The sequence below is a fragment of the Hippocampus comes genome, unplaced genomic scaffold, assembly GCF_001891065.2.
Source record: "Hippocampus comes isolate QL1 unplaced genomic scaffold, H_comes_QL1_v1.1 scaffold62, whole genome shotgun sequence".
Lineage (NCBI taxonomy): Eukaryota > Metazoa > Chordata > Actinopteri > Syngnathiformes > Syngnathidae > Hippocampus > Hippocampus comes.
The window spans coordinates 2,144,916-2,152,207 of record NW_017806062.1 but is presented as its reverse complement, the minus strand read 5'-3'; positions in this window follow the sequence as shown (position 1 = coordinate 2,152,207).

Genomic DNA, 7,292 nt, shown 5'->3' with positions numbered 1-7,292 from the left:
CTCTGATCCCGAGGACCCGGCCTGGGCCGCGTCCCACCGTCAGATGTGGCCCAGCCAAGTGTGGCGGAGTCTGCCTGGTTTTAACGCGGCAGGGGCCCGGCGGAGGCCATTGTGCGAGGTCTTGCAGCGCAGCGGGTCGCCGGCAGAAGCCGCCCGGCGGGAGTCTTTGAAGACGGGCCAGCGGGGTCCAAGTTTATGGGGATAGTTGGGAGAAATGAAGGAAAGGGGTGGGGTGAGGTGGCTGAGAGGGAGCCCCCCTTGGAGCAGCAGTTTAATAAAGATATTTAATACCACAGAGGGGCCCTGTTTTGACTCTTTGAAGGGACATGGGTTTCAAAAAAAAGGAGGCCAGACAGCTGATTGTAGAGACAGAGTCCAGAAAAAGGGGCTGGTGGGGGTCTATGGAGGATGGCACATGAGGTAGACAATAATGAGGGCAAAAGGACACATAAATGCAAAGCGAGTGGTACAAAATAATTGCCAAGCTTTTTTTAATTAAAAGCCCCTTTTGAAGAGATAATTTGTCAGGACTCGTGTTAGCCTAAACATCGGGTCTCTTTAGCTCCACCCGCAAACCATTTGGAAGCGTCGAGGTTCCGGCGGATCATGTTCAACTAAAGTCCAGTTTGGAGGGCAAGGCTGACTCAACAATAGGGACTTAAATTTGCTTCCCGGTTTGATAAAAATCATATTTTACTGAACAGCGAAGCCCCGTTTATCATTTCGGAACGATACCCTGGAGGTGAAAATGCGCGAGACCATAAGCGAGAGATGCACCGACAGCATTTTTTTTTCATCTGGAGCATATATGAGTGTCCGGTTCGGTGTGTTTCTCGCCGATGGACAAACTGCTTGCCGTTAGAAACTTGCAGTTGTTTGTTTAAATGCATATTTGAGCTTCTCACAAGTGAGGGCATTTATTTTGAAAAAAATCCATATCAAAAAGATGGCGTTCAAAACCTTGTTTACAGCAGTGTCGCAATGAACAGCGATATTGACGAGGTCAGCTACTGTGACTAGAACGTAAAAATAACAACCTCAGTCCGAACTTTAATGACGGCATAATGCAAAGACGAGTCACAACATTCCAGTTGATTTCAGTTTGAAGGCCTTCGTTTTGCGCATCTTTTGCGGCGGTCTTGAGTGAATTTCCGAACGATACAACCTCAGGAGTGTTGGACTTTCGAGGTTACATTGTTCGACACAAATTCCGCAACACTTTGCTGACAAAGCAGCTCTGGTTTGGCCCGTGCGCTGTCCCAGTAAGGGTGAAAGGGGCTTGTTGTCCCGTCTGGCGACCGTGGGCAGAATTTCAGGTCCATTGTGCCCTCGGAGACCACAAGCTCTCCTCCATATTCATCCAAGCAGGGTGGAATCTAATAAAACGCTCGGCTCAGGGGAATCAATTGTTGTCCGGCGTCACACGCCAACAATAGTTGGGCTATGCAGGCCATGCGGAGATGACCCCCAAATAAATCGACTATTGAGAGCGTAAATTTGAGGGTGGATGTAAACCCTGTGAACAAGCATGTGGGCAGTGGCGCCGTCCTATCACGCAGACATTGCTCAAGGAATGTATTTTTTTAATTCTATAGCTTACCGAAATGAATCCCACTGGTCAACCAGAATCTTTTTTTTTTTTTTTAACTGAAATTATGATTGTTATCCATGAACCCTGTCATGCACCCTGGAACCTGATAACATGATAAGCCAGGGGTGTCAAACTCATTTTAGTCGCGGGCCAATTTCGAGTTACGTCTTCCCTTGGAGGGCCGTTAGGACAATGAAACCACAAAAGTATGACTTGTACACAACAAATTGATATATTACCCGTTTTTAAAATCCGTGAAGTGTAATAGTTTGTTAAATTATTGTTCAAGTGAGAGTAAATGGGGTAACGAAATCACTGCGAAATCTCAATGTTATTTATTACACATTACAATTTGACATTTCGGTACAGATTTTAGCAAGTTGACACACATGATTTGCTTTCGCGGGCCACATAAAGTGACCTGGCGGGCCGGATCTGGCCCCCGGGCCTTGAGTTTGACACCTGTGTGATAAGCTGTCCACTGGAGTAACCGCTGTCCATCAAAGGGTTCAAATAAATAAATAAATACATACATCCATACATCCATAAATGAGAAATGATTTTATAGAAAGGTGGTTCAAATAAATTTGTGGAGCATTTTACAGGATGGAAAAATACACAGGCAGGAGATTGTCATACTTTGATTTGCACAAAAATCTGACAGGCAAAGGTCCACGGAAGTCCATTAGGTTGCTCTGCACACCGCACAGAAAACATAAGCTTGTTTGGTTGAGGTTGAACAGCAATCATGATAGCATGGCGAGTGATTCCGGGCTTGTCACTCCAAGGAAGTATCACATCTAATCGGCCAGCGCTCTCCTTTTGGCTCATTGACTCACTGACTGATTTGCTCATTGGTCAAAAGACATTGTGACATCCTTTTTTTTTGGTGTGTGTGTGTGTGTGTGTGTGTGTGTGTGTGTGTGTGTGTGTGTGTGTGTGTGTGTGGGTGGGTGTGTGTGTGTGGGTGTTTGTGCTTGTGCAACGTTCACTCACAGCTGTGAACTACTGGACTGTCATGACCCATTTCTCCATTTTGACCCCATGCATCGTATGCGCACTTCATCGAAATGATCAACATCCCATGTTGGAGACTTCGGGTTCCTGTCACATGAAAATAAATGTCTTCTAAATTCGACACGCCACAGTGAAGAAGATTGTTAACGACCGTATCAAATTTAAACGATTCCAGAACATCGTGAAGTATACAAAATGAGGCTTTAAGATTATGAAAAATCTCGCTCACATCGGGGGCTTGCCTTTACCGTGCTCAACTGTCAATCAAATACTAAACCACTTTGTCTAGAATCTTTTTTTTTTTTTTTTTTACGCCTACACTTCATTAAAAATTTTGGTACTGTGAAAATACTTTATGTCCACTTCACATCTCCGGTAGCTGGTATTGGTAGATCCCACCGGGCTGTCAGAAGCCTTTTCTATGCTGTGACAACGAGGCACTCTAAAGCGGCCAAGCCAGCAAGAATCCCCTGTTCACTCTCTAGCGGTCAGATCTTCCTATTTTTGCATGCTTCCATCCGTCTGTGATGTGTACACATTTGGGGCTGACAACGAGGCACTCTAAAGCAAATGTACCTGCCAACTGTTCAAAAGGAAGATGTATTTTCAGGGTGAATATACACCCGATAACAGCTGATCCCAACAAAGGTGCTCAAGTTCTTACATGTCCGGGCGGGGCAACATATGATTTGGGCTCCATTTTAGCTATAATAATAAAAAAATAAAAAAATCATGAAAATTGAAATGCTGAAAAACAGTTGGCTGCTCAATGTCCATCATTGAGTATGACATAGTTCTCAGTGTCTTCACCTTTCAGGAATGATCTTCAAACATGTCAAATGCGTTTTGAAAAAAAATCTCAGAATCTTAAATTTCTGTTCCGCGACGACGCCAATTATGCTCCGTTTCAATGCGCAAGCGGCTATTCGTTGGCCTTCTGCGCTCTCGTTTGTAGCATTTCAGATTCCGCTTACATTTCGGATCTCTGGAATGCGTACACGTATCCAGCCACAGAGTTTTTTTTCTGGAAATTCCAATAAAATTGTCCGTAACCTAGAATGGACACCGTTCCAAAGCAGCAGGTCGAAGCAAGAAAAAAAATAACAAGAAAAAGCTCTCTCTGGCAAAGGAGTTGCCGCGACCTTGAATGGCCCCGTGTCCATTGTGCTTGTGGGCTGTTGACTTGTCTCATTGTGACACTTAATGGAGCAAGAGATAAGAGTAGCGGCGCTGTTTAACGCGGCAGTCGCCCTGGCTCCAGTGCTTGCGGCCGGCCCAGTGGTCTGTCTCTCGGTCTGGCTGCAGGCTGGGAGGTGTCGGGTTACTCCACTTGAAGAACAATGGGCCCAAGGCCTGAGTCAGCACTATTTGGCCGCTGCTCCCTCCCCGCTACTCGCCGGCTTTTTCCCTCCAAGAGTCGAAGCAGCCAATAGTGACCTGGTATCGCCGGAGGGAGAATGCACATGCACACCAAGTGCAAACAGGAGGAAGTCAAGTGGGGGTTGGGAGATTTTGTGAGAGGGGGTTGAGAGGGGGGGGGGGGGAGAATGCAGGGCAGGATTTTACTATCTGTGCAGATGCGTGACATACAAAGCAAATCTGTTTAGTTGTTTTCACACGCACTGTGAAATAGTATATGCCCCCTTCCTGATTTCTGTGTTCACATACAAAGGTTTCAGTTCATCAAACCGATTTTAATATCACACAGAGACCACCCAAGGAAATACAAAATGCAGTTTATAAATGCCAGGTTAATTTATTAAGGCACAAAAAAAAAATTAAGGCAAAAAAAAAAAAAAATCCCAACCTCCCTACCCCTAGTTGAAAAAGTACCCCCCCCCCCTCGCCCCCTTTTGTTAAATCACAAAGCAATGACAGTTTTGGGAAAGCGGAGTTCAATTTCACAGGCACACACCCGAGCACCAAATTTGTTGAATCAAGAAATCACAAAAATAGTCCTACATAGTGAAGTAGGCTACAAGAGCTCAAGAAACAAATGCATCATGCCGCAATCCGAGGAAATTCAAGAAGAAATTAGAACAAAAAAAAAAACGTTCTTGAAATCTATCAGTCTGGAAAAGGTTACAAAGCCATTTCCGGGACTCTGGGGCTTCAGCAAACCACTGTCAGAGCGATTATCCACAAATGGAGAAACCTGGGAACGGTGGCAAACATTCCCAGGAGTCGTCGACCAGTTAAAATTACTCCAAGAGCGCGATGACGACAAATTCAGTAGGTTGCAAAAGAACCTAGAACCACACCCAAAGAACTCCAGACCTCGCAACCCTCAGGTCAGGTCAGGTCAGTGTTCACGACGCTACCATAAAAAAGACACTGGCCAAAAAATGGCATTCACGGGAGACCACCAATTATCGCAAACGCTTGATTTCCGTTATTGCTGCCAAGGGTGGCACAACCCATTTTTAGCTTCGGGGGCAATTAATTTTTCACATGGGGACAGGTAGGTTTGGATTTGTGTGTGTGTGTGTGTGTGTGTGTGTGTGTGTGCATCCCTATGACTGCTCTTCCTCCTGATTCTTGAGCTCGCTTCAGGGTCAAGATCCGAAAAATCCGAGTCTTTAATCCACAATTTGCCTTCTAGTTGACGTGACTACGGGATGTTGCATTCAAATCCCCCGCCGCTATGTCTGTGGTCAGTGGACTAAACAGATTTTTCGGCACGGAATCCCATGTCTTCATGTGGATTTGCAGGATGTGGTTACAAGTTCAAAAGCGTTTCCCTGCACGCCATCTGCTGTCCTATGTAAGCTAAACCGCCTTTATTTACACAATAACCTATAGAAAAGATGAGCCGACACAATAAACGCTGTAAAAAGAAAGAAAAAAAAAGAAAGACGTGATGTTTTTATGTATTTAATCCTTACTTAGACTTGGCGTGTAATGTAATACTCTTCGGTCGGTGCCATGCTTGTTATGCGTGATTGTGGCCTCACAAAAGGACTCGTCCGGCTCGTGAGGAGACGCTTTGTTATTGATGCCATCGAACGGATCGTGTCCAGCCATCTCTTGACAAGCTCCAGGAAGTTATCTCAGCGAGACCAAAAGATTGCAACATCTCCGGCCCTTGTTTTGCCCGAGGTGGAGACACAGGTGTCAAATGATGCTGTGTGGCAACTGTCTCCTTCACGACCGGCGCTGTTTCCGGGGTAACAGTTACGCTTACACGACAACAGCATTTCGATGGTCGGAGCATGGCTAGTGCCGAACAATTCCTTCCAGTTCGTTTTTATTTTGTTTGACTTTTGTTCCTCAAATTCAGTTAGTTTTGATCAGTTTTTAGAATCTGCTGGTTGTTTTTTTTTTTAATTTATTTTTTTTACATTCACCTTTTATTGGTTTTAGTATTATATTTAGTTTTTAATTTCTGGAGCATTTATCGAGTGCAATATAACAAAAAAAAGGTTTAAAATAAGTATTGTCTTTTCTGGAGCATTTATCGAGTGCAATATAACAAAAAGAAAAAGGTTTAAAATAAGTATCGTCTAATAAAATAAAGTGAACTACATTTTCCCAAATTAATCTAATAATACTGTAAATTTAAAGTCTCTTTGAGAAAAGTGAACTACATTTTCCCAAATTAATCTAATAATAAACGAATACTGTAAATTTAAAGTCTCCTTGTGAACTCTTGTATGAAGTTACTTGACAAAGACAAAAGCCAAGTGATTTTTGCTGTAATTGGTTTTATAAACGGAAAATGTGGTTTCAGTTGTTATTTTAAAAACACAAATTCTTCATTCCATTTCGTTTCCGGAAATGTTTTTCCGTTTACAATTTTCATTTTAGTTATTCCAGTCGTGTTCATTAACTATTGCCGTGTCTTTCAAGCAAACATTTGAAAAATGTCACTGAACCATGCAGTGCAAATCTAGCCCAATCTCATGGATGCCATCAATTTGCTACCTTTTATCTGACGACAAACCAAAGTTGGAATTCTCTTTGCACTCGCTTAAAAAAAAAAAAATCTCCTATTTGAAACAAAATGAATTGATGATACATCAGTTTGAATATGATGCATGATTTTATTTTTTAATTAACATTTTACCTCCCACGTGCATCGCCTCCTGACCACCTTGCAATGTAGCGCGTCAGGGATAGGGGAGAGAGGTGGAAATGTTATTTTTTTTTTTAAATTGGATGTTTTAAAATCATTTGAACAGATGAACTGGATGACCGATTTGCGGCTTTCAAATGTCACACAAATAAATTTGGTGGTCGAGACACTGACGACGTAGCCGCCAACTCCACACACTTCCTCCTGACACCCAAATCATAACGTCCTCTTTCCTGCAGCTCCGGCTGGTTTCCTGCAACCTAGTTTTTAGAATTGCATGTTTCCTTGTGTGTGTGTGTGTGTGTGTGTGTGTGTGTGTGTGTGTGCGTGTGTGTGTGTGTGTGTGTGTGTGTGTGTGTGTGTGTGTGTGTGTGTGTGTGTGTGCGCTCTCGCGCCCGTCTGTCTGCCTGTCTCCAGCACTCATTATTTGTTGATGGTTAGCTCGCTGTGGAGCCAGCTGGATTCCTGGACTGCTCTATCCTAATTATTTGTAACTTTAAATCAACCCCCCCCCCCCTTTCTCACACACACACACACACGCACGGTTTGTCGGCAGCCTCCTAAATGAACACCATAAAGCAGAGAGGGGGCCGGCTCCAGATTACCCCC